At 33.8% G+C, this 24,134-nt stretch overlaps 1 protein-coding gene and 1 long non-coding RNA gene across 3 annotated transcripts in view; one reads left to right on the forward strand and one right to left on the reverse strand.

The window, feature by feature from the left end:
- Nucleotides 1–24,134, reverse strand: part of bib (MIP channel family protein big brain) — a 100,034-nt gene that overhangs the window by 59,656 nt on the left and 16,244 nt on the right. The window lies entirely within an intron of this gene.
- LOC140750280 (uncharacterized) lies at nt 3,594–5,515 on the forward strand. The gene is made up of 4 exons (XR_012103189.1): nt 3,594–3,687; nt 4,033–4,167; nt 4,535–4,715; nt 5,369–5,515. It is a non-coding gene; the product is annotated as an uncharacterized LOC140750280 (long non-coding RNA).

A 24,134-nucleotide genomic window follows, 5' to 3' on the forward strand; every position in this document is an offset into this window, starting at 1 on the left:
AAATCAAAACATTATTAGGTGAAGCGGAATTGAAGATCAATATTAGTCTTACTCAAGGACGTTCGTTCCGGGACCTCCGATGGGAATATACTTACACAAAACTGAACTGTAGGTACCTGATATCTTAGCGGTCATCATCATCACCGCTACTCATTATATTTTATGTGTACAGACTGTAGTAAAACCTTAATCGTTGTAACTTACCCTTTCTTTACTTTTCTTTTTTGAAGTTCCGTACCCAAAAAGTAAAAACGTCATCTTATTTCTAAGTCTCCTTTATTCGTTCGTCTGTCCTTCTGTTACAGAGCTCCGTGTGCGAGTTGGACTCGTACTAAGTCAATTATTTATAAACCAATATAAGATAAGGCAAACGGGAACCTTATGGAAAGTAGTCAGTCACTATACCCTATAGAAATTTGCAACGCCAAAAGAGTCGACCTTTAGACGAGTTTATTAACAAAACTACTTTTACTTAATTGTACCAAACATTTGTGATTGCTACTTCTGTTACATAAAAGTATTTAATTTTATACTTCATCTACTTTATGGCAACTACCATAAATGCTAGTGGAAATTAGATGTTCTAACCTAATAACCTAATTTGCTATCCATAATAATCTCGCAGTATTTGGATTGTATTAGATCGGTAATTAACACGCGTGAATAGCCGAACAGCAAATGTAGTTCCATCTCATACATAATGCATGTGCATTTATAAACTCTATAACCTGCCACACAGCTATTAAAAACTTTTACTAATTGGTTGATAAACATAAGTATGTATATAAATAGGTTTCAATAAGGTATATTGATTGATTATCACCGATATATCTCGACTTTATCAAAGAAATAAAAAATAGTGCAATCACGGCAGATTATGCAAGCCACCTGAGGATTAGAAAACTAGCTACGTGGATCAGCTACAGGTGTGTTGTTACTCCTTACGCCTCGAATGTCTCTCGCTTACCACCGTTTTTAAATGTGTGGCTTTGATGCCTCCAGAGTTAAACCACGAAAGGTCTGCCACTTATAAAGAGTGCCGTATTAATATTTCATTTTCCTATTGTAGGGTCATAACAATTCTATTCTATGGATGCTACATCAAAACTGTTACGAAAGTACATCAATTTAATTATTATCATTATTACGTTAAGTACTATGAATTTTAACTTCGAATGAGGTTACTCTAACGTACTTAACTTATTACATAAATGTTAAATATTTGGCCCTACTTTGGCTTCGTATGTGAAACTTCACAACGTGACTGCGATCTTGGATATTTAGGTGAAACCTAGCTGGCATACTAAAGCGTTTTCCGAAGTTGATTTAAGTTTATCAATTACGAAGTAGGTACCAAATACAAATAATATTGCCAGTAAATAGGTAATTCAGATTATTATTAACGGACTTTTTAAATCTATTGGGTACGTACGTCGTACACCTATAAATTTTTTGAAGTAATACTTCTTTTGGTGGTGGGAACGTATTAGTTCATTGTGAATAGTCTTAGCATACAATTTCCAGAAAAAACACCATTTTCATATGGGTTCTAATCATAATATTACTGACACTGTCAGATATATTGGCATTTAAAACATATTTTAGAGCAATTATCAATTAATCGTCGTGGAATTTTCCTCCCAATGTTTTTTACTACTATACATGTAGTTGAATGTCATTACATTTGAGAGACTTAGCAACACCGAAATCGATAATTATTTCCCATGAAAAACAATTTCATTGTAATATTTGAGATTGCGTCCTTATCAGACGAATTATTTGTATGAAATCAATTATGCGTAGTTATTATAAGCAGTGTTTTTCAACCTTTATCATGACACGATCCCCTCTTCTAGTCTTCTTCTATTATGATACAATGGTCAAATCTTATACAACATTTTTATTCTATTTCATAATTAGGTAACTATTGAATGTACCCCGGGAAGAACGATGGTATGTGTGACCTCATACCGTCGTGCGCTCCACAAGGAGTGCCGAGCTTCCTAATCTACAACGGCAACGCGCTACGAGGACTCCGGTTGCGTTCCTTTAGAGATCCCGGAGTCCTCTACGCAGCGCTGAGGACGGTCACCGGGGGGTTTTTGGTACGGTAAAAATCCCACATAACCCGTCGTCGCTCCCACGGCGTCGGGTACCTTTTAAAGGTTTCCCCCTCGTCAAAAAAAAAGTAACTATTGAATGTATAAAATATTTTATCTTCATCTTTCCTTTCATTAACATTTTGTTATTTTTTTTAATTTATTCATTTTCTTTCTTTAATAAATTTTAATGACCTTCTTGTAGAGGTTTAGCGACCAATGGGATAGCGACACCCGTGAACCACACGTTTACTATCACTGTAAAAAAGTTATTATTTTTAAATAGATTTATTGGCCATGGCATCGAATACCTACTTATTTGATTATAAACAGACCTGCATAATTTGGTCGGCATTTGAAAACTCTCTGTATCACGGACCACAGAAATTAAAAATATTAAGAATAAAATTTGTATTCTTAAAATATACGAGTAGCGCGAGTAGACTTTTCGTCGCGTTAAAAACTGATCAAAGTGCATAGAAATGTTTTTAAAAAATAAAGAAGTATAACATAAATATATACACGCTTATAAATTTCTGCCTTTTTTTTGTATAATTTCGTCACACGAAGTACATTATTGATATGGCGTCCATTCCTTTCCGTCAGTCTCCAGGAAATGAGAACTTTTACGCCATTACAGTATTTTTTCTGTTTTGTAGCACATTTAATTTGGTCGTTATTTGTAGTTGGTAGGTCAATATTTTTTTGTTATAATACAAATTACTGAAATATAAGTTTTTAGTTTCACTTATTACTTCACAGTTTTTCTGTGGTGATGATGTTTACTAAACTCCTGATGTTAATTAAATAACTTGTTGTATTTGTGAACTATGAAGAACGAGCCTGGATAACATCTCACAGGAAAGAAAATGTTGCTTATACTCTTTTATATGTTGTAGTTTTTATATATTTATTTATTTTCAGTGATACTTCCCTTGATTTGATCACGAGGAGCAAACGTCAACCGGGTTGTCAGTGAGTAAATAAATGAGATATTGTAGTGCTGCAGTGATTAAAAGGTGGTAGAACTAGTATGCTTAGGTAGTGTGAAGCAATTTTCGGTACAAGAATTTGAAGTTACTGAACATACTCAAGTTGAATTTATTTTTTGTTAAGAACAGTAAACAAGTAAGCATACCATGTAAGCTTAAACCGAAACCTAAACTTTAACGTAAATCCCCACCCCAATCCTTCCAACTGCAACATGAGCGCTAATGTAAAAGTTTTATGTAATATGAAAGTACCCCTGAGAAGTTAATGATCAAGTTTAGTATTATATCAGATTATCTTAAATACTCCAAGTTAAATGTGAATCGGTTCGGTAGAAGTTATCATAAACTATATAAAAAACAGGGATAATGTAATGAGTAATGCCATCTCATTACTACCCCTTTCATCTCAAAAAAATAAAAATTACGATTATAGATAACCTCTTTAATTCACTTTGATTGACTATTACGTTGATTTCCAGGAGGAATCAGTGGCAATGTCGAGATGGCACCTGCATCCAATTCCACGGCAAGTGTGATGGCTTTATCGATTGCGCAGATGGCAGCGACGAAACTCATGCCCTTTGCAGATCTACCGTGTAAGTAATATTTAGTAATAAGAGTCGGTATATAAATGTGACACACGCAAAAGGTGAAAGTATTACAAAACAAAAAATATTACAAAATGTTTAAATAATATTATTGTAATAGAACGCCCCAGTGTAACTGTTTACAATTCAAAAATTCTAACGCAAATCCTCTTTTCCCTCTCACTGCGCCCCTAAAGAAGTTTTTCTTCAAAAAAGTATTTAGGCGCTTGTCAGTAATATAGGTACTTATTTTACTATCAAACAAATTATATACTATTCTAAATATTTGGGAAGCATTTATTCGTTTTGGTACCAAATCAAAAATAAAATTTAAAAAATAAATATTTCTTATAGTTGTCCAAGCTACCTCTTCCGTTGCACGTACGGAGCTTGCGTAGATGGTACAGCGGCTTGCAATGGTGTACAGGAATGCGCTGACAATTCAGATGAGTTGCTACCCTCGTGTTTAAATGAAACAAGGACTATCAGGTAAATATCACACCTAAATAGTTGTTCTTTTTTCACATTTCAACAATATTACAAGCAAAATTTTTAATTTTTTAATCGCCGAATGATCGATTTTGGCCAAAGGTGTTGAACTTTAGTTTTAAATTTAGTCCTGTAGTTGAACGACCCACTTCGGCTAAAATGTACATACTCGTACGTTCGCATATTAATTTGATAATATTTGGTATGACCAAATATTATCAAATTGAATATTCATTGAAATTGTGAATTACCATTCAATTATTAACATTATTCTAATTTTCACTCATATAGCACATTTTAGTGACTCAAGCCTACGCGATTTTCCCTACGGTTGAAGTTTTTGAAGGTTTTACTTTGAAAATTACAGTAACAAGTTCAAATGTGACAATGGACAAGAGATAGCCGTGACAGATTTGTGTGACGGGGTGACGCACTGCAGCGACGGCTCCGACGAGAACATCCGCGCGTGCGCCGGCAAGACCTGTCCGGCGTACCTTTTCCAGTGCGCGTACGGTGCTTGCGTCGACCATGGCTCTGACTGCAACGGGGTAGGTTAGATTACATGGCTAGGTAGAGTCCGCGCCAAGCTTCTAGTCCGCTCTGAAGTTATTGCATCGCACTTGCAGGTGTAATCAGAGAGCCAATCGGGTCGAGCACACATATAAGCATATACTCCGTAGCAACAGTAAGGGCACACTAACGCAGTTACGTACCCTTGGGCGAGAGCGGGCGGCGAACAGGTACCGGAGGGGTCCCGCATTTTCTTCGTCCCGCTAATATCTACAATTTGGTGTTGCGACGGGACTCGTTTCTATATTCAGAGCGGACTAGATGTTTGGCGCGGGCTCTACAGGGATAAGTTGATAGGTATGCCATATGCGCAGGGATAAGATGAGCTGGATTCAACCAGTTTACTGACTGTGGTAGTTTGTGCGGTCGATCAGGATACTGAGTCTGACAAGGTGAGTGTTCCAGCAGGGTATTGAGTGTAATGGAGGTGTTTTGGCCTCATGAGTATTTGGCCTACTAAGTATTGGCATCAGGAGTATGTGTGAGTTTGTGTGTTCAATCAGCGTACAGACTGCGATTGTGGTAATTCAATTGTTTCGAAATCATAGGCTATATCGGTTAAACTAATTTTTAACCGACTTCCCAAAGGAAAAGAGGTTATATAGTAATTTGTTTTGTCGCCACTTTCCAGAAACAAGATTGCGCGGACAGCTCCGACGAGTCCGACGAACTATGCGGTAAGAATTCGACGAATGTTAAAAAACCGACCCTAGGATCGCCTGTTAGGTATTTATTGTTCATTTTACCTATATATTAAAACGACACAAGTAAACGTTTAAATCAAAATGTATTCCTAAATAAATAAATCGGTAATATATTAGCGCTCGTGTTGCGTTGTGTTGTAAGAAGGATCGGATGGGGATTTACGTTTAAGTATAAATTTAAATTTAATTTTGATAAAGATTTAAGTTTATATTTAAGTTTAAAACTGGAGTCGTAGAATAATAACATAAGTGTAGACAGACAGAAGTAGACTGTGAGGGTTCTTTTTCAAATAAATCAACCATGTTCCGCTAGTTGGTCGATCAAACAATAGATTAAACGCCCGAATGGCAAATGATTAAGCGACCGGTAAGTAGCTTAAGCGAGAAGATGGTAGCCAATGGGTAGTCAGCCCAGTCATTAATAGTATCATGCTGAACCATAGATTAGTAAAGATACTTCGCCGCCTTGAAATTGAATTAAGCCACAAACGGCTTATTAGTAAGTTCTTTTTTTGAACTCTTGACAAATAAAAACATTTTTAGAGAAAATTTACAAATAAATAACTAATACTGCGTAATTTATATAATAAATAAATAATTATTTCAAATATTTTAGTGACATTTTAGCACGGAGACGTGGCAAAACTTATTTACGCAACTATTTCAATTCTCAAAATTGGGACATTTTCTTCTAGGAGAAACATTTTCTTGTAGGAGTGAGTAATCTTTACTAATCTATGTGCTTAACGTATATAACCAGCATGAGCAAAACGTATGAGTACGCTTATCATTATTTTATTCTAATTTAAACAAATACATTTAAATAGCTCCTTAATTTAGAATATTTAATGAAATTATGATTTTAGATTTAGTTCTAATTTTTGGTCAAAATTCAGAGATGAAATAAATAATAATTTATTCAAAACCATTTAATAAAAAATATTATCTTCATATAAGCGAGATTACCAAGAAAATTGGCCATTTAATTTAAATGAATTTTGCCATGAAATATTTTTTCAGTTCCATATCTATCTAAGTATTCGAATACTTGACTGAACAGCTGTTTCGTCATGCAGATTATTTCTTTTTACGCGCGAAAATTAAGAGAATAAATCAGGGAACATTCCAATTTCAAATGGCTGCCAAAACAAAAGCGGGAGCGTTGCCGGTAACAGATAACAAATTGATATTGTGGGAACAAATTGGATATTGGCCGATTCTTTTCGATTCTCGCCAGCGAATTGCCAAAGCCAATATGTCAAAAATGTTTCGCGGAATCCATTTACATGTTTCATTAGTATTTTTTTTTTGTTTTCAGGTCATGATATAGAGAATGAATAAAAATTAAACAGTAGACTGTTTTAATTATATATAAGTACATATAATATATGTAACACTGCCGAAAAATGTGAACATTTCGAAATTTTATTATGGAGCCCGTCTCCCTCTGCAACTCTACAAGCAATAAGTACATGTTTATGTTTATGATTTTATGATAACAAATAATATAAGCATCAAATTTACAAAACTGTAGGTATTCTATCAAACGTAATAGTTTATTTTTCTTATTATTATACATTGCTTTTAAGCGCTTTTATTTAACTTCATTCTAACAAGCACTTAAGCTTACAACCTAAATTAGAAAAGCGAGTTATACCGCTAAATATCCCACTCTACAAGCTCTTTGATCGCGACTACGGCAATGTTGGGACCACATGCGATGCATATGCACTGAAAAAATAATTACGGTAGCTGACTTCCAGCCTACTCGTGTCGTTAAGGACTAACGCATATGAATGCGTCCTGTACAGCCGTTTCTTGGCAGGAAATATAAAATAAGATATCTAAAATGTTAATAAAAACTTATACGTAGGTACATATTTAGTTTTGTAACATTGAGAATTAATATTTTTAGTATGGCTTGATTGGCAAAAAAATACGTTCTAGATTTATGCAATGTAGAACAATACGCGTCATATATGTAAGAAGTACTGAGCGTTTTGTAATAATATTTATCGATTCCACATTTTTCATACATCTACACATTCTAAACCACCAATTTAAGTAAAATTTATAGAAGTAAATAGGTATCTATATACTTTTTCGTCACTTAAAGTAACATTTTACCAATATCACGTCCCACCCACAGAGACACGGGACAGCGGGACAAACCGGGGTCATTACTGACGGAAGTTAGTATATCTATGAGTCCGCAGACAAATCTGCATTTAAAATTTTAAAACGAAAAATTTTAAGGTTTTGAGTGGTAGAATCGTGCTCCGCTTTTTACTGTAGAATCAAATGCACAAATTCCTTTGACAGTATCCAAATTGTATGCGAAAAATCTTAGAAGGATTGAAAATCCTCAATTCGCAACGCTTTCGACTATCCGTACCAAATATTAGGAGCTAGGATTACTTTAGCGTTATAAGTGATCCAAAGTGATGTAGGTAGGTAGAACCCTCTGTCGTTCAACTCCGGCGGCACAACCGCTACACCTATTTCTACCTAATAACAGCAGCGTTAAGCGCTGCAGTGTTTTGGTTTAAAGGGTGTGGCGAGGGAGACATACTTTATCTGAGACATTCCAGCTTAGTTCTCAAAGGTAACGGCAAATCTGCTGCCGAGCTCAGGTAAGAAACTAATCTTATCTGGGGTTGATTACAGATATCCATGAGTGGCAGAAACCACTTACTATCAGATGGACATCATGCTCGTCTGCATATATATAAAAAACCCTAGAAACTACTGATTTATCTAAAAGCTTTTTCAGTTGTTAGTTCTGTTACATACACACAGATATTTTTAAATAACTAACATTGCTCTGTCGAACACGGCTCCGATGCGAGTAATTAACAAATAATTGATTTAAGCCTATTAAAGTCATCCCACCTAGAGAGATGCAAATCGATATGTTCATGTGTCGGGGTTAGCTCAGAGACATGAAGATCGGGGTTACTTTGTAAACAATTCTTGTTAATGCTCATTAGTGCTTTTTTATTAGCAATTATTATTCACGCAAAGAAATGCAAGATCTTCTTTACGCTAGAAATTGGTGGGGCACTGGTACCTAAGCAGGCGGATTTTCTAGATAATACACCTTTTAGACAAATTAACAAGATATATCTTTGCTACCTTTGTCTTACAGTACACTGTGATCAACATTATTGTTTTGTTGTTCGTATAAAAATATTAAAGATTACCGTCGAATTTTTCTATTTGAAACTTTTAGCTTAGCTCACTTTGTATTGCATACACTTCACAGCAAAGTTATATTAAATGCATACTCTAATTTAAAACCAGACATAGTGAAACGGGTCTGTACTGTTTATAATGTAATCCCACCGCCGTAAACGCGAAACCTAGGTGTTATTCATATTAAACGTTCCTTCTAATTATAATTCAAATTAAATTAATACTATGAACCTCATCTTAACTTTATGTTATGTTTAATACCATGTCATATTCATAAAATCGAATTACAATTTTTTTTTCTATTAATCTGGAAATATGATCAAATATTGCTTTTGCCTTAGAAGATTATTCATCTTTCATTTTCTAGTCTAACAATTTTTAAAACTGTATGATATGAATTCTTATTAATATTAATAGAATTACACAAGTTAAAGTGATACGAGTACAATGGCGAAACAATTTCATGGTTAAGTTGACTTGTTTAACTATTCAGATTATTTATACAGTACAGTTTCGCAGAAGTTTTCATATTGTGGCGGAGAAAGTTACGAAGCCTGAGTAAATCTGTTCAATGTCTCAGAAAACCTCCATTAAAGGTCGTGACCGCGCACTTTCATTGTTTTATCATTTTCTACACTCCTACACATTTTCTGAATTTTATGACCAACGAGTACAAGTTATTTAGAAAAATTGTGCCATTTTATTTTAACTAAGTGGTAAGAGCACTAGAAGTAATCCAGCACCGATTTTACCGTAAATAACCATACTACTTCGAAGAAAATAATACCATAATGTTATGATATTAAATATACAAGCAATATTGCTTCTATTTTTAATATTATAGGAAGGAATTCTTTGCTCATGTGAGACACGTGAGGCGCGTCAAGCGAACATCATAAATTGTGTTAGGGAATATCTGTACATATTCATATCGTAGCATCCGTATGTTTGTATGTGTACACTCGAAAAATAGTACATAGAGTGATTTTTCACTACGTTATATTTGTGAACAAGAATCTTTTTGTATATTACACGTATTTCTACCTAATAACAGCAGTGTTAGGCGCTGCTGTGTTCCGGTTTGAAGGGTGTGGTAAGGGAGACAGACTTTTCCGAGGCGTTCCCACTTAGTTATCAGGGGTAGCGGCGCATCTGTGGCCGACCTCGGGTAGGAATATCTAATCCTATCTGGGGTTGATTACAGATGTCCATGGGCGGCAGTAGCCACTTACCATTAGGTGGACTGCATGCTCCTCTGCTACTTTTATATTTAAAAAAAAACAAATATTATTTATCCCAAATTTTCTAGTATAGCAAGGGGCAGCAACGCACAGTAAGTATAAAATGGAATGTTAGGTAGTATCGTTGACTCTATAATTATTTCCTTAATTATGTAATGGTAATATCAAATAGAACTACAGCGAAATATTACTGGATACAGCTACTTGTACTTAACATAACTGCCCACTTACTTTTGAAGGTACATCTTGTATCGAATAGCATATAATTATGCTCTCGAATAATATATTCGTGTACGAATAAAAACAAATTGCAACACAACTGACTATGACCTCTTTCAATAGGAAATGGCAAATCGACACCCCTTTTAAATCTGATAAATAATACAACCCTATTGAAAGTTTCCACGCTCGTGAAAAGCCTCGCAGGAAAGGTAACTAACATAATTATAGAAAGGAAGTTTTAATTGAAGCCAGCAAAATCTGTGAGTCACCTCATAATGTTTTAATTCTAACCGTAATTGGGGTCAAAATTTCTAATTAGTTGTTTAACTGATAATTTTAAATGTAAGGAATAATAAAATTAACAGTTGATGGAAATTTCAAAAATTTCTGGTCAAATTCAAACAAACGGTTTCGTTCATGATTGTAGATTTACATAAACTTTTACTATGTTTATGACACTTTGAAAAATAGTAAATCCGAGACATCAAAGTGCGTCGTGAAGTCCAAAGTCAAAACCGGTCAGATTGAAATAATAACATTGGGAACATGAAATTTTTGGTACATAACAAACATTCTTTGACGATATTCGATAGAAAAGAAAATATTGTAAAAGCAACATAGATTAAATTTTGATAACTAAGTATATAATTACTAGATCATAGTTGCCAGGCTTCAGCATAAATAAAAGTGACATGTCGTCAACGTGGCACATACGTTGAATAATTCATCAAACGGCGCCTGTTCCGAAATAACAGTTTGGAGCTAACGCGGTTCGCGATATTAAACATTCACCGCTCGGCGCCGGGGGATTATTAAGGATCGTAATTACTGTGACTGGATTTTTTCTGTGGCTGTCGCACGGTGAGGCCCACTGATTTCGCTAATCAGCAAACACGCAATAGACGCCGTGTTCGTCTCTTACCGCTATATTATATGGAGAGATTTTGCGAGATACTGATTGAATTTGCTGATTGGCAACTATCCGCCCACAGATCATTCCGCGCTCATTGAGCTGTGATGTGATGGAATAAAAACCTAAATGATTCTGAAAGCTAATCTTTTATTGGCCGGAAATTCTTAACTACGTAATACATAATAAATTATTCGAAACTAGACTTCAAGAAAATGAAGAGTAATTAGTATGACAAACGCATATTCCTAAACCTATTCTCGCTAAAAACTTAAAACAAATCTTAGTTCCCACACACTCAGTAGCTACAAAACGAGCAACACATGTGATTTAAATCAACAACAGATAGGATATTAAACTGCAATTCCAGTGTAGCAGCTGACACAACCATCACATTGTCTGCTAATTGCCGTTATATTGTTCTCTACAAACTCTACAAAGCTACACGGTTACTCGTATATGAAATGAAATTAGACATTAACGAATAGTTTCTGAAATACAACAATGTTATTGATGTTTACATTATCATTTAGTATCTGCAAATTATGATTTTATTAAGTGGGATATGATGCGAATTAAAAATCACGTGCTTAAAATAAGTGCCACCTTTATTGCGGATATGGTACTTTCGTAAAAAAATGTGGTTCAGAGTACGCTTTTATAACGCAACGTACCCTCAGGCAAACTTTAGAAGAGGTTTTTGTCCAGCTGTGACCATATAGCAACTAAACAACAATGATAATAACGACAGTAGCACATCTCTAGACGTGTCGTCTGATCCAAGATTTCATTTTGGAATTAAACTGTAAGAAAACTAAGTATATTTTTAATCAATTGTTAAATCAAAAGCGCAATTGTTAAATATCTTGTTTCATCTAATATTCACTATAAATGCTCTTCAATAATACATACGAAAACCCATTAATAAACAATGAAACATACAAGGGGTATATTATTCTAGGGAATTGACAGGGACAAGGATATCGAAAATTCATAATACAAGATACAATAGCTCAACATACTGGTGAAATGGGTAATATATTATTTAGTGATATTACATACATCATGTGATTCACTATCAAAGTTTCTACAAACAAAGATTGGTACACAAACATCCAGACCCAACAACCAAACAGAAATCTACATAAATTGAATCTCTGAACACCGGATCAGTGTAGCTAAAGTTGCGCCATATCGGTACTTACTAATAATCAGCAACACTGTAACGTCTGCCTAAATCCAGGCCTCCCACTATAAACAGTGAAATGTATGTAATTAACGATGATATAATAATAAGACAAGAAGACTAAGAATTCACAGCTGCGTCTCGTCAATTATACTATCATGTGTCTTGGTCACAAATTTCAAGTACAGATGTTCCAAGAAGTTTTGCTCACAAGTAAATGAGCCATTCATTTTGGATTACGTCATCAGGATCTAATTTGCTACTGTTTGTTTATATAGGCGTTGATAGATGGCCCACGCTAGGAACCGATACTAACCATTAGTATTTTATTGTATACGATCATGTAATATTTACGATACTTAGTCGCAAAAGATATAGTTAAATAAATCTCTATATCACTATAGCTTCATCAACTTCGTCAATTCGATACTATCCCACTGCTGATTATCAGTATCAGAGAGTAGATATATGAGTGTACCATACGGAATTTACGCTCATTGTTTGTATAACCAATATAAAAATAGTAGTAGAATATAAAATATAGCAACAAACAAGTGAGCAAATACATCGCTGAAAATGTTTACTCGAAGTGTCAATAAAACATCATAGTTCCAATAACAAACAACAACAATAAATAAACGTTATGCAAACAAAGTAGAAACACACATAAGAAGTTCAGAAGCTCACACAAACCCACGAGTTTTCGAATGTTTTGTTCCAATGCACACAATCTATTATGGCTTTATGGCCGCATGTGTAAATGTGTAAACTTTGTAATAAAATGGGATGCACAAACATGTTTCCTCGCAGTCTTGCGCTGGCGTGGGAACCAGGCCCGCCTTGCTGTTCAGAGCATTGTATTATGACGTGAGTTATCTTACGCAAACTTCACTGTAGTGCACAAGCTGCGAAAACTTAATTTCAACATAAAGTTATAATAGAAACATATTGTGTTGGTTCGTCTGGTACTTGTGTTGTTCGTGAGAATCAATATTATTTAGTTTTGAGTAGTATAAATATAGTTCAAAAAAACTAAAAAACACGCTTTTATAATAAAATCAACTAAAAAGTAGAAAATAATTTTCAATCTAAGAATCAATTAAGGAACAGTAAATAGTATAATTGTGAAAAAGTGTGGGCTCCATTTATCAGGTTCGAAAAGCGCCCCACACTTTTTCCACAATAATTCTTCAAAATTTTGAATTAAACTGAACGTTCAAAGTGAATAGAAATCGGGTTCAAATATTCCGTTACTCTGTTACGTACATACATACATTCATACAAACATACATACATACATACAACCCAAGCTAATAAAAGCGTGTTAAAAACATGTATATTTTGTCTTGTGACACAGCATTCAAGAATAAATACAACACTTTGTAAACAACGATCTAAGCGTTTCTTTATACTTTGTATTGTTAAGTATATGTTTGGAAAATAAAATCGCTGTATATGTTTTTGGAAAATAATAGGATAATCCTCGATAAGCACAGCATCCCTATTGTGTGGGCCACCACGTGGGCGAGCAAAGTTTCTCACGGGCGTGTCCTCTGCTCTATTAACGCTGTAGCCTACTCATAGCAAATAATATTCTTGCTTTACTGACTATTAATGGAAAGTTAAGTGGCAAACGAGCTGCCCATCGTCAAGTATATTTGTTGAAACAAGTGCTAATCAAACAGGTTATTAGAATGAGGTGAAAAACAAGCGAACTTTAGAACAAAACGTTGAAAATTATTATAAAACAAGTTCCATATAGATTTGAAAATGTATTGATTATTTTATAACGTCTACCGATATATTTTCGTTATGTATTAAGTTTTTAAAAGAAGTTACTCTCAAGATATATTGTTATTTACCACACCGATTGCTTTGGTTGGTCCCTGGTGTACTCAAACTTGTAAAGGATAATACACAAGCGTTGTTATCTAGGTGGCGAATGAAAAATATAAGAAATCAAACATTAATATTTCGATTAATAACTTATTACTCTACACAACGATAGTTCATGATATTTTTTACACGTTGTAATATTAATGGTCATAGCAGCTAATGTTACTATTTTTGTAATGTGTTACTTATTTATTGTAATGGAAGCAGCAAACGAGCACTTCTATTCCTTTTCATCAACCCATTAATGTCCAAATGCTGGACTCTGATCTCAACTCAGATTGAGTAGGATCCTTATACTGTGACGCTGGCCAATCCATGCCATATCATGATATTTTCCTTCGCCGTTTAAGCAAGTGATAATTGATTTGTAATACGCACATAACTTTGAAAAATCATAGGTGCGTGCCATATGAACCTCGGACCCGTCGATCAAGAGGCCGACTTTCCTAACCCATCACTGCTATTTACTTTGCATTGTTCTATTTTTGAAAATAACCTGGACAAGATTGTAAGCAACTAATGGTAATGTCGTGGATGTCGTTACAATTAATGGTAATGTCGTGGAGTATGTCAGCGGCAACGTGTTCGCAGTCGCAGATCGCCCGTGGGAACGGACCGCGGGGAGATCGGTGGTGGACCAATCAATACCGTTACATATGCATATCGTAACGCGAATCCTGTTTTTACCACGTTGTTTTTTTGTTTTATTTAACCCGTGCAGGCTGGACTGCTGTTTATTGAATAAGTTAAATGTTTATGTATTCCCAATTAAAAGTACTGTGTAATCTATCGTAAACGCGTGTACCTAACTAAAACGCGTATATAACTAAAATAATTATAATGACAATAAGATTCAAAGATTCAACTTATCAAAATCAAACAAAGTAGGTACATCGTAATAATGAAAATTCATGAAATAGTTTGATAAACACGTTTTGATGTTTCCTAGTTTATTGGCATTTCCGAAAAAGTTCATATTACTCATTTACTTTCAATTTAAATTTTGTGTCCGCTTGGAACTTGTATACTGTTACTTATATCCTACGTGTAGGTAATCTTAACAGATAATTAATAAAGTTCCCAAATAATAATTAGGTAATTTTATCTGTGTGTTTAATATAACCAATCTTTACGAACGTGAAAACTTGGTGAAGTTTAATTATCGTTTCCGTCAAATGCGAAGTTCTCGTGAATTCTCGGTAAAATTTTGTTTTTTGAACTTCACACAAAAAATTAAAATGGGCGTAATTTAAAAGGTTTCCTGTCAATTAATATGTAGGTGCAGGTGGAAGAGTACTTTAAGATAATAACTATTTCTGTTTCAAATCAGTTATTTATAAGTGCTGTAGTAGCTAGTATGTAGGTTTGTGTTATCCCAATTCAGGCCTTACGAGTAACAAAGCTTCTGTGATTGATTGATATATGTGCATTGTGCATTCTTGGTGATGACTAAATTATGTATGTACCGTCAAGTAGTATGTAGTTAAAATAAGTAAAATTTAGTTACGAAAAACATGAATACTGACTGCATTAGCGCTTAAAGCATTTTAGGGGTGGTTTTAAGTTTAGGGTAATACATCAGTAACGGTATAAATTCACTGACCCATTTAGGACTTTTTCTATATTTTAGGATCGTATATAGGTTACGGCATAAATGTCACGAGCCTGCAATTAACTACAGTTGGACTGCAATCCCGTTCGATATTTGTAGAAAAATTATTAATACTTTTGAAAGGACCTTTGAAATCTATAACAATAGATACCGTCAGAAGCGAAGAAACATTTTTTGCGCAGGGAACCTGATTACACTCTTCCCGGAGACTGTAGCTAGCAAAGCATTCTCTCTCATTAAAATTCTGTAATGAAACTTTTCTATGACAATAGAACTTCCTTAGAGATAAATGAGAAAATATTAAATGAAAACGAAAAATCCCTTTCGCTGACTTTTAATATTTTCACAAGCAATAAGCCCTGAGTATCTACTTCAACGGCTACTTACCTTGGGTACTCTCGTTGACTCGCAAAGTGATTCAAAGAGCAGCAAAATAATATCTCTATTTCCTAGTCTAGCGATTCATGTCATCGCGATTAAGGTGAAGGAAAACATTGTTAGGAAACCTGCACCTCAGAGCAATGTTGTGACAAAAAGTTTTAAGGGTATGTGATATCCACCAATCCCCACTTAGACAGCGTAGTAAGCTATCGTCTAAACGGTTCTCACTCTGAGAGCAAACCTAACCTAACCTTCCCAACAGTGCGACAGTAATAGATTGACGATAATATCATTGACCTATTGAAACCACCACATTGGAAAGCTAAGCTAGTGTTGGGCAATACGTAAGTACGCACGTGTCCAATGTCCATGTAGACAATAAGTTTATTTATTTTTTTAAAACGTAAATTCCAATTATTTAATACAAGAACACCTGCATGCTCCTCTATACATGATATTGATCCACTACACAAGATCGAGCGAAAATGAAATCCTCTTATATAAAGACGAAACAAATCAAATTTCCGGAAAGTCAACGGATTCAAAACAACCTTCAATCTTCGAACATCCGTCACTCCGGAACTAAAAACAAGTACAGAGTACAGATATAACACAATCTAAAACTTTGACATTTACATACGATCTCTCTACATCTGTGTGATCGAGCATGCTCACTTTTCTGGGTTATTTGTAAGCAAAATCCTAGTTCATTTATATATCGTTTCAAAAGTTACCCGAAATTATTCTCCTCAATTTTTATGTCGGAATTGGTTTAGTTAAGTCATAAAATATTCCTCCTTTTTATAAGATTGGAATAAAAAACCTAAACTAAATACTCTCTTTAAAATTGTAATAAGTATCGTGATGGAAAACGTATTAATTACAAAACAATTGATCTATAAAAACTGTATCACTATGGACCAGATCAAAACCACGAAAACTTGGAAAAGTGAATAAATTGCGCAATGACAAAGTAAGTTGGAATAAGTTTCAGCATTCAAAGTTTCTTGAATGAACTCAATTATAAATCGCGGCGAAGTTGGGACATAAACTATAAAGTTCATAAAGACGTGAGTCTACAAGGCTTATTCCAAACCAAATGAACTAATTGCGATCTCGTAAGCGTCGTTTTAACTAAAAATTAAGAAAGTTTAATGATAATATCAAAATTAAACTGATAAGGTATATTTTGCGGAAACTTCAGTTAGGAAAACTTATTTCTAACTGAGTATTGTTTGTTATATGGTTAATATACCGTCTGATATCAGTCTGATATCAAGTCAAGAATGTTTCGCAAAATGATTGTTTCTTTTATGTTGTTCTTCATATTTAGTAGAGTCAAGATAAGCACCGTTACCAAAACTATTTGACTTAGCAGAACTCGTGCAGTGTCCTAATTGTGTTAAAGAGTTGATACATGGTACTCCAAGTTTTTATTTCACGCCGAATTTTCAAGACTTCGGTGATATTGATTATCAGATTTAAAAAAAAATAACATTTTCATTACCTAAATAAGAAATGTTAATTCCTTACTTTGATGACATAATAGATGAGACTATTATTATACTTTCTAGACAACGTTTTTTTTCCCTAAAAACATACACAAAATGTAATTATATATTTATTAATGTCTGAACCAAATAAATTTTCGGTAAACATTTGCTAAGGATCCTTGGTATTGTTTTACCAGAAGGGTTTACATAGTCTTAGAAATGTCTCTAAAACTACGCCGGGATATTTTAGTACGGACTTGCCATTAGTTACTGTCTGGTGTAGACTAATTTGGGATTTAATTTATTAGCGAGGTTTGACAAGGTTCTTCTTACTAAAGACATTGTAAAGGGAATTTCGGCAATTTGTTTTATGATATTATTATTTTGAGAGCAGCGAATAATCATTTATCTTTACAAAATTATATAAAATGTTACTTTTGGTAGTATTCTCTGGGTAGTACCCATTAAGAAAATTGACAATGCTTTATTACCTATATGTTATACATATGTTTATCTCCTATGAAACACATATACAGCATATAGTATAAATCACTTTTGAAATGTATTGAAAACAAATACGCTTTTACGTTACCTATTACAATAACAGGCTCCAGGTCTCAAATATAAACTATATTTAAATTTCAGCATGCGCACTGCTAATATAACAATCGAGAACAAAGGCTGTATCGATCCTACACTACTGTAATAAATTTAGCGCTATAGCACACAAAACAAAGCAGCGCTGCTCCATTCCACCTCCACTAGAAGCATCCGCTAATGTATTTTTGTACGAACACTAACTGCAACTTTTGAATTAGCAGTTTTTAAACTATCTTAAAAAATGCTGGTAAAGTTTAGTAGTAAACGGGTATTAGTTTTTTCGACGACAAAAAACGATCAGCGCTTAACAAAATGTTTATAGAGTCAATGTAAACTCTTCGATTTTTAAGTAACTAACTTTGAGTATAACTTAGAGTAACTTTGACGTGACTTTGTGTGTCCCGACACTAATATTTTTATATTAAACCTATTAGGGACTTGTGTATTTTTGCAATACAGCCGACGAAGACTTAAATGATATATAACGTCTAATTGCTTCCTTTATTTTATTTTCTCTCTTATTTATTACTATTATGTAATCGGATATTATAGTTTAATATAAATCACACAACAAATTTCAATATTAATTGGCTTAATCCTATTACATCCCCTAAGACTCGAAGGCTTGACGGCTATTAAGTGGTTTTCCGGACAAAGGACGAGGCTCTAGATAGCGCGTGGTGAAGCAAGACCCATCGGTAATTAAACCATTTCGTAGGAAATTGAACAGAATAGAAACGTATTCTACGTAAACATAATCACATCTCAAACCTATTGTTCAAAACATTAAAACAACTTCAAAAAAAAAACAAAGCCTCCGTTATTAAAATATTTAGAGTTTAAAGCACAAAACAAACAAAACTTTATGGTAAATTATAATCACGTCGCGAAATTTCATAAAAACGTGAATTCGTGAATGAAAATATACAATAGGGGTATTGTAAAATACAGGAATTCATAATGGTATGAACAGGTTTAAGCGGTGTGCAGTTTTCCACTCGGACGTATCTCAGCGCAACCTAAATACGTAACTTTTTAGGGCAGCGCGAAATAATTATATTACAGAAAATAGAGCTGCCCCTCTTACAGCTCCTACACACTTATAGCTCAAAATAGCAAAAGATTTTAATAATACTCTCTGAATAAAATATATTTTATGTTTTAAAAGATAGACGCATTTCTTCTAAGGATGTGTTTTACTAACTCATTTCGCCATACATTTCAGAACTAATCCCAAGATGAAGAAAAAATATTAAAATAATTTATTAAAAAAATATAACTTTTGACCTGACCAGAACAATTTTATTATTCTGAATTTCACGGCGTTACGTGCTTTTTGCTTCGAGTTAAAAATTTAGTAGTTTTGAGTCCGCAAAAAGCTGAAAAGTGAATAAAGTTCGTGCAAAATGAAAAGTTTCATTAGTGCACGCAGGACAAAAGCCTCCTGCACTAATACAGCGAGCGAAGGAGGTCGCCGGGTCATCTCCACGCTTACGAATGACCTAACGAATGAAAGGTTAATAATGAAGCGTTGATATTTAAAAATGGAAAACCTATTCTATTTTAATTAGATGGGGGAATATAATATTTAATACAAATAGAGCCTAATGCCCAATAACTTACACGCTATAGGACATTCCTCAACATTTACCTATAATAGAAAATGATGTCTCGTGAAAAATAAACTATATTTTTTTGCATAGATGACGAAATACAATATTTTAAATGAATATCTTCAAGTAATACAAAAAGTGACATAACTCATAACAAAAGGTGAAAATCTCAAAACATTAAAGTTCTTCAGAAATCGTGTTTTTGAATTCGGATATCAAATAACACTATACTTTTACTGACGGAATCAAGTTCCTACAGCGAGATTACCAGTATTTTTCCCTTTAATCAACAATAATATTTTTGTTTGTAGATACTGTTTTGATAATAAAGAGATTTCCTCAAATTATTTGTTTGGAAGAATTAAAATCACAGGACCGGTCGTCGACAAATAAGACAACGTGTTAATTAGTATGTGTACAAAATTTGCACGCCGACCCGGCAGAATGAGAGAAATTTGTAATTACAAGACCTTTGTTAACCTTATTCTATGCAAATAAAGAATTATGAATGAATGAATGAATGAATGAATGAACGTAATTTCCAGATCGCTCGCGGCGCTGAAAATTTCTTCTCTTTATTTGATTCTACGTAGGGTTGCTATCAGAAGCGGCCATTAAAAACTTTCTTTGTAGTGTTGCATTTAAAATAAAATATAAAAATGGTACAATGGCGTTAAAAGGTGAAATTATTTTAGTAGAAAATTATAGTAGGGCAATAAAATTTACGCATAACTTTGAATTTTCTCATGGTGAAGCAAATCTCACTCCCATTCTGTGGGGTTTCCCCTTAAAATAAAAACATTTGGGTTATTTTATAGTCTACCAAGCTGGCCGAGTTTTAATATAATGATAGATAGATGATGAATGATGATTTATAGAAAACTTTAGGCAAGCCAATTCACAAAGCTTTATTTTATCCCTTACGCAAATAAAAGAGTACTAGGTACACATCCTGAGTTTCCGAAGTACATACCTCTGAATCACAAGTATAACTTAAATGCATATCAAACTCCCTGCTCTCTAAAACATCTCTATCCCCACCGAAACAGAATAAATTGGAGGACCACGCTCAAAGCTTTCCAAACAGGGAACCTCTTACCGACACATAAATAAATAAGCTTTATTTACATTATATCACACTTAAAAAAACATTATTTCAAGTACCTAAGTACTTTCTTCAGGCGCTACTTTAGACTTGATAGATTTAATTGATGAAATGAAATTGACTTGATAGAAGAAAATGATAGATTTAATTATGATATTTACCAAATAATGCGCTTTCAGAATAAGGCCAATTGCCAAGAAGTCCTTTAATTACGACAGGTCAACTAAATAATCGGCTTAACTACTCGGCTACTAATCTATTAACTCTGCTTTGATACGAAGTACGTGGAAATCCCCAATCTTTGATTTAACTTGAGCTTTAGTAACAGGCACAGAGATTTCACGCGAACACAATGCATCGAGACAGATAAATGGGTCGAACTAATAATAGCCTCAGCTTTACTAATATTATCTGTATTTCAATTACAGCAGGCAAGGCGTTATATTTGTTGAGGGATGGCAAAAATACCGCTTCATTAATTATGTCTAAATAAATGTTATTACTGTTAATAAAACTGATTAACAACAGCATCTATGATATTTCACAAGACGAAGTATAACCCGACCAAGAAAAGATGATAACATTAAAATTCTGCGGTTTATACATATCTAACAATATCCTAGAGAAAGTGCCAAAAACTGCTACATTGTTATTTTCCATAAACCCAGACACTTTATTTTGACAGAGATTCTATTTATCTCCCTCAAGGGATACATTTTCAAAAATCCTTTCTTAGGAATGGAATATGAGGAAATCTTATGCACAATTTCATGCTTCTCTACCCGCCGGTTAGAACTGAACATTGTCTGTCAGTCAGTCATTGTGAGTATTATAAGATTTATAAGGTAACATCAAATTCTTCATCAAATTCTTTGAATCCTATAAAAATGTTTTTTTTTTTTTTGTTAAATAAATAACAGAAAACGAATATTCTCTTAACACGTATTTAAGGAAAAAAGGAAAGGTGAAAGCAACCCTGTGATAATCCCATGAGTATTTCATAGATTTTATAACTTACCTTAACCTAAGGGTCGGAACATTCCTTTGTATACCTTGAGATTTTCATTTAAGCGAATGTGCCTTTAGCAAGTTTTCTTTTCTCGTAGAAAAACTGGGCACAAATGTTTACAATACTAAAGTAAGTGAATTAAAACAAGTAGGTAAAGTAAATTGTATATTTAATGCTTCGACTAGATTTAAAGGAGCTTTGATTCACCACCCATCTAGCTAAGAAGATATATCATCTAACTAAGAAAATGTAACCTTAAGAATTAAAATCATTCATTATAATGAAATATTATATTAAAAAGGCAAGCTATTATGTATACAATATGCGTAGGTAGTTAAGCGCGATAGAGTTACCGATAGAGTTAAAGTTTGAATCTTATCGGTGATAATTACGATTATCGATTTGCAGCAACTGCCCAGGAAAGAAATTCATCGTTACTACTAACATTTGTCAAGTAACACGTGCATGGAATTGATAAAATATTGCATTCGATTGCCAAGTATTTTTTATTTTAAAAATCGTCAAATTCAACACGCATGCACTATTTGAAAAAAAACCATTATTGGATCGCTAGAAATATTTCATAGAATAAAAACATATTGCATGTATCAACATCGGTTTATGTTGCACGGTTGAAAAAACCTTAGGAACAAGGAAGTTTTCTCGTAAAATTTCCTCGTCAACGTGCTTGTACGACTTGGTCGTAGCTAGTACTCAGAAGTGCCACTTTTAGTTCCTTTAACGACTTAACTTGAGCATATCTAACTTCTAGCTAACATGAAAGCAGACCGTGACGTGGCGTTTTGTTGCATAGGATGAAAATTTTGGTTTAAATAGAAAAGTGAACGAAGAAAATTTTTCATTAAAATATTAAATTCTGTAGCGTCGTCTTTATAATTATAAAAAGGAATCAAATTATCGACTGAGGGATGTTGTAAAAGCAGCAAAATAGAATGTGTGCTTAAAAAAGGAATAGAGTAGGTACATACATTTGCAACGGATAACTTTACGCTGATTCTGATACTACGCGCAAAATCTACATCAAGAAATCCTTTAATTGCTAATAACTTTTCCTATTTATGTAAGAAGGGCAGATAAGGGAACACAGACAATCAAAAAATCCTGTACTTACACAAAATTATACATTTCCAATAAAAACTTAATCTGCGAAACTTACATAGAAATTCGTAATTACATGCTCTTTTAAACAAAGTCTAAAACAAGAGGGTCTATAGAAAATTAACCAAACTGAGAATAATAGAGGCGCGATGAATAGACAATATCAAATTTGCAACAATGAAACCCAAACAATGCTCCGGCATAACTTCCAATGACCGCCTCGCAAAGTTCTTAATTAAATCATCAAACTTCAAGGTATTATTGAATTGGCCGATCAAACTTTAATTATAACAGTGCATTCAACCACCTGTAAATGCAGGCCTCATTTAGTTAAGATCTATTGGTATCGGATCAAATCAATCAATTTTGTTTGTGAATAACATTATTGACGGTTTTTAAACATTATTTTAACGTGCTCTACCACTGAGAGACTTACAAAATATCTCTTTGCAATCTTGAAAGATGTGTCTTATAATAATAGCTTTTGAAAATAAAACAAAACCAAATCCAGTTTCCGAGGAAAAATTTCTTTACATCTTTACATATTATTCCTAGTATCTCATCATTTATATGTCTATGTATCTTCTTTGATCCCGCTGGCAAGGCAAACTTTAAGAAGTGTTACACTTCAGCATGTTTCTACAAAAAATATTATATTTCAGCCTCTATACCAATCATAACTGCCTAGGACTATTCAAATTCTGTTGAACTCATAGCTTACTCTTTCACAAAACACCATACAACACACAACACTGAAAAGAGCGTTACTTTGCTATAAAAATGGCATATAACACTTATATTATACGAAACACGCATTAAAGGAGGATTCTGCATCCGTAATGAAGCTTTATATAAACAAAGTGGCGGCGTAAAGGCAATATAAAGCAAGGTTAAATCTGATGAGCTTTTTACACGGTCATTGGAAATCGTATTAAGCCGCTTTTGACGCTGCCGTTTACCGGTTTATAAGTTTTAACACAAAGAAAAATTATATCCATACAAAATTTAATCATAAAGTGAAAAATATGCTCATATTTCAACGGACGGGCGAACGAAAAATGATAGACGGGAAACGTTCTTATTTAAAATGCATGGAAAAATCGACTTAATT

This window comes from Epargyreus clarus, unplaced genomic scaffold (genome assembly GCF_041222505.1).
Source record: "Epargyreus clarus isolate Ecla_fem2 unplaced genomic scaffold, WU_Ecla_fem_2.2 ptg000003l, whole genome shotgun sequence".
In the NCBI taxonomy this organism is placed as follows: domain Eukaryota; kingdom Metazoa; phylum Arthropoda; class Insecta; order Lepidoptera; family Hesperiidae; genus Epargyreus; species Epargyreus clarus.